This window comes from Triticum urartu, chromosome 5 (genome assembly GCF_003073215.2).
Source record: "Triticum urartu cultivar G1812 chromosome 5, Tu2.1, whole genome shotgun sequence".
Classification (NCBI taxonomy): domain Eukaryota; kingdom Viridiplantae; phylum Streptophyta; class Magnoliopsida; order Poales; family Poaceae; genus Triticum; species Triticum urartu.
This window is the reverse complement of record NC_053026.1, coordinates 254,976,612-254,987,116: the sequence shown is the minus strand read 5'-3', so window position 1 is coordinate 254,987,116 and position 10,505 is coordinate 254,976,612.

The following is a 10,505-nucleotide window of genomic DNA, read 5'->3' as shown; positions in this document are numbered from 1 at the left end:
GTTCAGAACAAGCTTTGGTTCATATGAATACACCGTCATGTCTTTTGGCCTCGCCAACGCTCCTCCGACGTTCTCTCGCATGATGAACTTCATCTTCGACCCCTACACCAATGACTTCGTTTTGGTCTATCTCGACGACATTCTGGTTTTCTCGAAGAACAAGGAAGATCATGCCAAGCACTTGCGTTTGGTTCTTGACAAGCTCAGGGAACATCAGTTCTACGCCAAGTTCTCCAAGTGTGAATTTTGGCTCGATGAAGTTCTTTATCTTGGTCATATCATCTCTGCCAAGGGCATTTCCATGAATCCTGAGAAGGTGTCTGCAATTGTGAATTGGGAACCTCCTCAGAATGTGAAGCAACTCCGCAGTTTTCTCGGTCTCGCAAGCTATTGCCGAAGATTCGTTGAAAACTTTTCCAAGATCGCGAAGCCTCTCTCAAATCTTCTTCAGAAGCATGTCAAGTATGTTTGGTCTCCAGAGTGTGATATTGCTTTCAACACTTTGAAAGAGAAGTTGATCACTGCTCCAGTTCTGACTCCACCTGATGAATCCAAGCCGTACGAGGTCTTTTGTGATGCCTCTCTCCAAGGTCTTGGCGCAGTATTGATGCAAGAGAAGAAAGTTGTCGCTTATACATCTCGCCAGTTGAAGCCTAATGAGAAGAACTACCCCACTCATGATCTCGAGTTGGCGGCAGTTGTGCATGCTCTTTTCACTTGGAGACATCTTCTATTGGGAAGGAAAGTGGACATTTTCACTGATCACAAGAGTCTCAAGTACATCTTCACCCAGCCTAATCTCAACCTAAGGCAAACTCGATGGGTCGAAATGATTCAAGAGTATAATCCGAGTATTGAGTACACTCCAGGCAAGGCCAATGTGATAGCTGACGCTTTGAGCAGAAAGGCCTACTGCAACAGTCTGATTCTCAAGCCTTATCAACCCGAGCTTTGTGAAGCTTTCCACAAGCTGAATCTTCAAATTGTTCCTCAAGGTTTCCTCGCCAACCTTCAAGTTTCTCCTACCTTGGAAGACCAGATTCGCCAAGCCCAGCTTCTTGATGCTATGGTGAAAAAGGTGAAGATTGGGATTGCCAAGAGTCAGTCCAAGTACAAGTGCTACCACCTTGATGACAAGGACACTCTCTTCTTCGAGGATCGTATTGTTGTGCCCAAAGGTGAACTTCGTAAAGTGATCATGAACGAGGCTCATAATTCTCTCCTCTCCATCCACCCTGGGAGCACGAAGATGTATCAGGACCTCAAGCAAGCTTATTGGTGGACTCGAATGAAGCGCGAGATCGCTCAATTCGTGAATGAATGTGATGTCTGCAGAAGAGTGAAGGCAGAACACCAAAGGCCAGCTGGTCTCCTCCAACCTCTTGCCATTCCAGAATGGAAGTTTGACCACATTGAAATGGACTTCGTGACTGGGTTTCCAAAGTCCAAGCATGGCAATGATGCTATATTTGTTGTCATCGACAAGCTCACCAAAGTGGCTCATTTTCTGCCTATCAAAGAGTCGATCACTGCAGCTCAATTGGCGGAACTCTATACCTCTCGCATTGTCTCTCTGCACGGTATTCCTCAAGTGATATCTTCAGACCGTGGCAGCATCTTTACCTCCAAGTTTTGGGATTCTTTTCAGAAGGCCATGGGCACCAGCATTCTCTTCAGCACTGCTTTCCATCCTCAAACGAGCGGTCAAGTCGAGCGTGTCAACCAGATTCTCGAAGACATGCTTAGGGCTTGTGTGATTTCTTTCGGCATGAAGTGGGAGGACTGTCTTCCTTATGCTGAATTCTCCTATAACAACAGTTTTCAAGCAAGTTCGGGCAAGGCCCCCTTTGAAATTCTATATGGCAGGAAGTGCCGTACCCCTCTCAACTGGTCTGAAACCGGTGAACGTCAGCTGCTGGGTAATGACCTGATCACAGAGGCAGAAGAAATGTGCAAGGTCATTCGTGATAACCTCAAAGCAGCCCAATCCCGCCAGAAGAGCTACTATGACAGTAAGCACCATGATCTGGCTTTCGAGATCGGAGATCACGTTTACCTCCGCGTCTCTCCTATGAAAGGTACTCGTCGCTTCGGTATCAAAGGGAAGCTTGCCCCCAGATATGTCGGGCCTTTCAAGATTGCTAGCAAGAGAGGCGACCTCGCCTATCAGCTCGAGCTTCCTTCAAACTTTGCCAATGTTCATGATGTGTTCCATGTCTCCCAACTCCGAAAGTGCTTCAAGACGCCTGAACGCACTATCAACTTCGAGGACATTGAGCTCCAAGAAGATCTCTCTTACCGTGAGCACCCAGTTGCCATTCTTGAAGAAACTGAACACAGAACTCGCAACAAGTCAATCAAATTTCTCAAAGTCAAGTGGTCACACCATTCCGATCATGAAGCTACCTGGGAACGCGAGGATCACCTCCGTTCTGAGTACCCGGAGTTCTTTCAGTCCTAGATCTCGGGACGAGATCTTTTCGTAGTGGTGGAGTGTTGTAATGCCCCAGATATACTTTCCATATTTGTATCCAACTCTTGCCGTCTCCGGCGCTAAGTTATATTTATTTCTCGGGTTCGGGTCTTTGTCTCCGTGTGTTGTTTTCGTTTTCATGCATCTCATATCATGTCATCATGTGCATTGCATTTGCATACGTGTTCGTCTCATGCATCCGAGCATTTTCCCCGTTGTCCGTTTTGCATTCCGGCGCTTCGTTCTCCTCCGGTGGCCATTTCTAGCTTTCTTTCATGTGTGGGGATTAAACATTTCCGGATTGGACCGAGACTTGCCAAGCGGCCTTGGTTTACTACCGGTAGACCGCCTGTCAAGTTTCGTATCATTTGGACTTCGTTTGATACTCCAACGGTTAACCGAGGGACCGAAAAGGCCTCGCGTGTGTTGCAGCCCAACACCCCTCAAATTTGGCCCAAAACCCACCAAACTCTGCTCCATGTCCTAGAGCGTTCGATCACGATCGCGTGGCCGAAAACCGCACCTCATTTGGACTCTCCTAGCTCCACTTATGCCTATAAATACCCCCCTCCCGTTTTCGGATCGTCTTCCTCCTCCGAAACCCTAGTTTTCCCAGATCCGCCGCTCCACCCGCCGACGGACACGTCCCAATCGGGCCGGACGTGTCCGCCCCGCCGCCTCCAGCCATCCAGCGCTCGCCACGTGGCAGGCCAGCCACCACCGTCGCCGCGGCCCGCCAGGCCCAAGGCCGGCCCCCGCCTCCACCTCGCCTGGGCCGCGCCCCGCGCCTTCTCCTCCCTCCACGCCGGCGCCCGAGCCGCCCCGCGCCGTCGCTGGCGAGCGGTCCGCCCGGCTGCCGCCCAGCCCCGCCGCCCGGAGGTCACCGCCTCGCCGCCCGACGCCGGTGGTGGTGCCCCTCGTCGCCAAGGCCACCACCGCGGCGCCCCTCCACTCCGGCCGCCACTCCGGTCGCCTCCTCCCTCGTCGCCGGCGAGCTCCGGCCGGCGATCCTCGTTTTTCGCGCGGGTGCTACAGTACTGCTACAGTAAACCCTAGATCTGAGGGTTGACTTTTTCCCTCTCCCTCCAGATTTTTATGCTATGTTTGACTGCTCGTATCTCCACAACCGTAGCTCCGTTTCGGGCATATGATATATCAAAATCTTCGCCTCGACATGTACATCATTTCTTTACATTGCATCATTTGCATTTGAGGTCATCTTGTTGCCCAAAATGCTGTTAGAAGGAGGCTTCGTGAGTTAAATTGCAGATCCGTTAGTTCATCATGCACTTTTGTCATTTTTGCCATGTTTAATCCGTGCATGATATGCCTGTGCCCCTTTGGGATGAATTGTTAAGAATTTTGTCTTTTTTCTAGAGGTGCCATCCATGTATTTTTAGGATGTGTGTGTTGTCTTGTGCAAGCTTGCGAAGAGAGGTACCTGAGGTTGCAGATTTCAGGGACTTAGTGATTTTCACTAAGTCTGGGATATTTTAGTTCATGATGCTATATGTCCAGCTTGTTTCCTAGTGATCCGTGCCTCTTTTGAGGATGATCAGTAAGGGAGTTTTGATATTTATGTTATGCTCTATCCATCCATGTCTTTGTTTGCATATGTGGAGTGCTCTAGGTTGACTCAATCGAGCTCAACTTTTGCTTCGTTGTTAATCTGGGCAGATCGTCAACTTGTTTGCGATTTTGCCGATGCTACCATTAGTGTTCCATGCATGCTATGCCTTTGTTCTTGCCATGTGTAGCTAGAATATTGTGCCTTCTTGCTGTTTATATGCTTTCCTTGCCATGACTTACACCGTAGTGAGTGCATCGAGTTCGTTTACATGCCTTCGTGAGTTAAATTTCTGCATGTCTCAGTTTTCACTAAGTCTGAAAACTGATTGTGTTCGAGCTATGTTCGTGAGCTCGATAGAGTATTTTGTGAACCCTTTTGGCCCCAGGTCACTTTGGGTGTTTTTTTAATCTTGTTGAGTAGCTCCATGCCATGTTCTTACTTGTCATGTTCAGGTTTCGTATCATGTTGTTTTGCCGCTCCGAAGAGGGCTTCGTGATCTGAAATTTCAGGCTAGTGTCAATTTCACAAAGTCTGGAATCTGTTTTGCATATTCATTTTTGCCATGCTTGTTTGAACCTCTTAATGGATGAATTTGCCTATGGCTCAGTGCTAGTGTTTTGTTAACCATCTTGTGTACATCACTTCCATGTATTTTGTTTTCATGTTTGGTGGCTGTAGCATGTTCATTTCGTTGCATTTAGATGCCTACTTGCTGTATATCGCAGATCGGTTCGTTTCGTAAAACGCTCGCCATTTCCAAACCGTAGCTCTGATTACAATGATCTTTATATCGTTTTCAAGCGATTTCATCCCCTCTATCCAGTGGCACCCTTGGAATTCCAAGTTGAGGCCAGGTTCATGCATTTCCTGTCATATCTTGCATTTTGCATCCCGCATCGCATCCCGCATAGCATGTCATCATTTCATCATATTGCTTGGTCTTGCACGTGGTTGATTGTATCCTTGTTGCTTGTTTGTCTTGTTGGGTAGAGCCGGGAGACGAGTTCGCTACCGAGGAGCCCGTTGAGTTTACTTGTGAGGATCCAGTCAACTCTGACAACTGTGCAGGCAAGATGATCATACCCTCGAAATCACTACTATCTTTGCTATGCTAGTTTGCTCGCTCTTGCTATGCCAATTCTACGATGCCTACCATTTGCTTGTCAGCCTCCCAATTGCCATGTTGAACCTCTAAGCCACCTTGTCCTAGCAAACCGTTGATTGGCTATGTTACCGCTTGGCTCAGCCCCTCTTATAGCGTTGCTAGTTGCAGGTGAAGTTTGGAGGCCGTTCCTTGTTGGAACATTTATTTACTTGTTGGGATATCATTATATTGCCATGTTATCTTAATGCATCTATATACTTGGTAAAGGGTGGAAGGCTCGGCCTCTCGCCTAGTGTTTTGTTCCACTCTTGCCGCCCTAGTTTCCGTCATATCGGTGTTATGTTCCCGGATTTTGCGTTCCTTACGTGGTTGGGTTATAATGGGAACCCCTTGATAGTTCGCCTTGATTAAAGCTTTTCCAGCAATGCCCAACATTGGTCTTACCGTTTGCCACCTAGCCTTTTCCTTTGCCTTGGGTTCTGCAGACTCAAGGGTCATCTTATTTTAACCCCCCCCCCCCGGGCCAGTGCTCCTCTGAGTGTTGGTCCAAACTAGAGTCCTGTGCAGCGCCCCCTCGGGGAAACTCGAGGTTTGGTTTTAGTTGTATGGAGCGCTCATCTGAGTGTGCCCTGAGAAAGAGATATGTGCAGCTCCTATCGGGATTTGTCGGCACATTCGGGCGGTGTTGCTGGTCTTGTTTTAACCTGTCGAATTGTCTTGTTGTACCGGGTTACCGAGTCTGATCGGTGTGTCTCGGGTGGAGGTCTATTCCTTCGTTGACCGTGAGAGCTTGTCATGGGCTAAGTTGGGACTCCCCTGTAGGGATTGAACTTTCGAAAGCCGTGCCCGCGGTTATGGGCAGATGGGAATTTGTTAATGTCCGATTGTAGATAACTTAAACCTTAATTAATTAAAACGAACCAACTGCGTGTGTTGCCGTGATGGCCTCTTCTCGGCGGAATCCGGGAAGTGGACACGGTGTTGGAGTTATGCTTGCGCAGGTTATTCCTCTAGATTCTCGCTCGCGCCTTGCCTCCTCTTCTCGCTCTCTTTTGCGGATAATTTAGCCACCAGATATGCTAGTCGCTTGCTGCAGCTCCACATACACTTGCCTTATCCTTCCTATAAGCTTAAATAGTTTTGATCGCGAGGGTGCGAGATTGCTGAGTCCCTGTGGCTCACAGATACTATAATTCCAGATGCAGGTCCAGGTGATTTCGCTCCAGGTGACGAGTACGAGCTCAAGTGGGAGTTCGACGAGGACTCTCAGCGTTATTATGTTTCTTTTCCCGATGATCAGTAGTGGTGCCTAGTTGGGGTTTGATTCAGGGCCTTGTCGCATGTTGGGTTCTTTTCTATTTTGGCGCCGTAGACGGGCCATGAGTGTTTGTTTGATGGATGCTACTTATGTACTCTGATGTGACGTGGCGAGTGTAAGCCAACTATGTTATCTCTCCCTTTTATTATGTATTACATGGGATGTTGTAATGATTGCCTGACTTGCGACATTGCTTTCAATGCGGTTATGCCTCTAAGTCGTGCCTCGACACGTGGGAGCTATAGCCGCATCGAGGGCGTTACACAAGACCCTGTGCCCGAGGTGACACCAATCCAGGCGGCATGTCCGGGTTCCCAAAGTCAGCCTCACCTTGTGCACTGTGCAGACACTGTCACTGCCGATGTATAGCATGCCTGGCCTCGTATCCCTCTCCCCTAGCACCACTCCATCTCCATCTCCGTCTCGCCGGAGATCCTGAGGTCACTCTTCGTCATCTCACTGTGCCCCCGCGTACCCTTGCCTCGCTCGCCTCCCCCAGTACCACTATTCCCTTGCTAGCCGCTCCAGCATCAAGAGCTTTCTCCCCCGTAAATCAAGCCCCCCAAAACCCACCTTCCAAACTCCACCATGGCCGAACGCGAACCGTGCAGCATCCATATGAGCCGTGATTGGAGCAATTTCCCCAGTGACGTCCTCGACCTCTATTGTTCGTGTATGTATATGTTGAGCACCCTGCGGCTGGCTGCATGCTCGAGGGGCATGCACACGACCATCGTCGAAGTGAGGCCTAAGCTTTTGAAGACACCCTGCTTGCTGCTATCTGGTCTTGCGAGATTTGCTCACCATGATACGGAGGCATACATGATGCCCCTCGACTTCAATCCGACCTCCATTAGCCAAAACTTCTTTGCAGGTATGTAGTGGGTGATACGTCCATTTTGCATCATGCTTTTATATCGATATTTATTGCATTATGGGCTGTTATTTCACTTTATGTCACAATACTTATGGCTATTCTCTCTTATTTTACAAGGTTTACATGAAGAGGGAGAATGCCGGCAACTGGAATTCTGGGCTGGAAAAGGAGCAAATATTAGAGACCTATTCTGCGCAACTCCAAAATTCCTGAAACTCCACAGAATGTCTTAAATAAATAAAGAAAAATCCTCGCCAAAGATGAAGGCCAGGGGGCCCACACCCTGCTCACGAGGGTGGGGGGCACGCCCCCCTAGGGTGCGCCCCCCTACCTCGTGGGCCCCCTGGTGGCTCTCCGACGTCCATCTTCTCCTATATGAAGTCTTTCGATGAGAAAAAAATAGGAGGGAACTTTTCGGGACGAAACTCCGCCGCCATGAGGCGGAACCTTGGCAGATCCAATCTAGAGCTCCGGGAGAGCTGTTCTGCCGGGGATACTTCCCTCCCGGAGGGGGAAATCATCACCATCGTCATCACCAACGCTCCTCTCATCGGGAGAGGGCAATCTCCATCAACATCTTCCCCAGCACCATCTCATCTCCAAACCCTAGTTCATCTCTTGTATCCAATTCTTGTCTCAAAGTCCGGGATTGGTGCTAGTAGGTTGCTAGTAGTGTTGATTACTCCTTGTAGTTGATGCTAGTTGGTTTATTTGGTGGAAGATCATATGTTCAGATCCTATACGCATATTATTACCCCTTTGATTATGAACATGAATATGCTATGTGAGTAATTACGTTTGTTCCTAAGGACAAGGGAGAAGTCTTGCTATTAGTAGTCATGTGAATTTGGTATTCGTTTGATATTTTGATAAGATGTATGTTGTCTAGCCTCTAGTGGTGTTATGTGAACGTCGACTACATAACACTTCACCATTATTTGGGCCTAGAGGAAGGCATTGGGAAGTAATAAGTAGATGATGGGTTGCTAGAGTGACAGAAGCTTAAACCCTAGTTTATGCGTTGCTTCGTAAGGGGCTGATTTGGATCCATATGTTTCATGCTATGGTTAGGTTTACCTTAATACTTTTGTTGTAGTTGTGGATGCTTGCAATAGAGGTTAATCATAAGTGGGATGCTTGTTCAAGTAAGAAAAGCACCCAAGCACCGGTCCACCCACATATCAAATTATCAAAGTATCGAACGCGAATCATATGAACGTGATGAAAACTAGCTTGATGATATTCCCATGTGTCCTCGGGAGCGCTTTTCCTATTATAAGAGTTTTTTCCGGTTTGTCCTTTGCTACAAAAAGGATTGGGCCACCTTGCTGCACTTTATTTACTTTTGTTACTTGTTGCTCATTACAATTTATCTTATCACAAAACTATCTGTTACCACTTGTTTCAGTACTTGCAAAGAATACCTTGCTGAAAACCGCTTATCCTTTCCTTCTGCTCCTCGTTGGGTTCGACACTCTTACTTATCGAAAGGACTATGATAGATCCCCTATACTTGTGGGTCATCAAGACTCTTTTCTGGCGCCGTTGCCGGGGAGTGTAGCGCCTTTGGTAGGTGGAATTTGGTAAGGAAAAATTTATATAGTGTGCTAAAATTTACTGTCACTTATTACTATGGAAAGTAATTCTCTGAGGGGCTAGTTCGGGGTATCTTCACCCCGTCCAGTAGAGCAAAGAGTTGCTCCTCAACCTACTGAACCTATTGAAAATGAAACTCCTTTTGAATTTCCTTCCCATATGATGGAAAAACTGCTAGCTGACCCTTTTACAGGATTATTTAAGCTTAAGTTTGTGGATTATTTAAGCTTGCAGGTATACCCGATGATGTTGCTAAGAAGAAGGTCTTCCCTTTATCTTTGAAGGGAGACGCATTGATATGGTATAGGCTATGTGATGATATGAGATCATGGGACTATAAAAGATTGAAATTGGAATTCCATCAAAAGTATTACCCTATGCATCTTGTTCACCGTGATCGCAATTATATATATAATTTATGGCCTCGCGAAGGAGAAAGCATCGCTCAAGCTTGGGGGAGGCTTAAATCAATGTTATATTCATGCCCCAATCATGAGCTCTCAAGAGAAATGATTATTCAAAATTTATATGCTCGGCTTTCTGAAAACAATCACACCATGCTCGATACTTCTTGTGCTGGCTCTTTTATGATGAAGACTATTGAATTTAGATGGAATTTATTGGATAGAATTAAACGCAACTCTGAAGATTGGGACCTCGACGAAGGTAAAGAGTCAGGTATGACACCTAAGTTTGATTGTGTTAAATCTTTTATGGACACCGATATTTTCCGTAAGTTTAGCACTAAATATGGACTTGGCTCTGAGATAGTAGCTTCTTTCTGTGAATCTTTTGCTACTTATGTTGATCTCCCTAAGGAGAAGTAGTTTAAATATCATCCTCCCATAGAAGTAAAAGTAGCTGCACCTATTAAAGTTGAAGAAAAGATTGTCACTTATAATGATCCTATTGTTCCTACTGCTTATGTTGAGAAACCACCTTTCCCTGTTAGAGTAAAGGAACATACTAAAGCTTCAACTGTGGTCCGTAAAAGCAATATTAGAACATATACACCTCCTGAGCAAGTTAAAGTTGAACCTAATATTGCTGATCTCTTGTCTGATAATATAGATGGGCATGTTATTTATTTCTGTGATGAAACTGCTAGAATTGCTAAACCCCGTGATACAGATAAACCTAGACCTGTGGTAGGTATGCCTGTTATTTTTGTTAAAATAGGAGAGCATTGTTATCATGGCTTATGTGATATGGGTGCTAGTGCTAGTGTTATACCTCATGACTTATACAAAGAAATTATGCATGATATTGCACCTGCAGAGATAGAAGATATTGATGTCACAATTAAACTTGCCAATAGAGATACTATTTCACCAATTGGAATTGTTAGAGATGTTGAAGTCTTGTGTGGGAAAACTAAATATCCTGCTGATTTTCTTGTTCCTACTTCTCCGCAAGATAGCTTTTGTCCAATTATATTTGGTAGACCCTTCTTGAACACTGTTAATGCTAAGATAGACTGCGAAAAGAATGTTGTTACTATTGGCTTGGATGATATGGTTCATGAGTTTAATTTTTCTAAATTTAGTAAACAACATCATGAGGAAG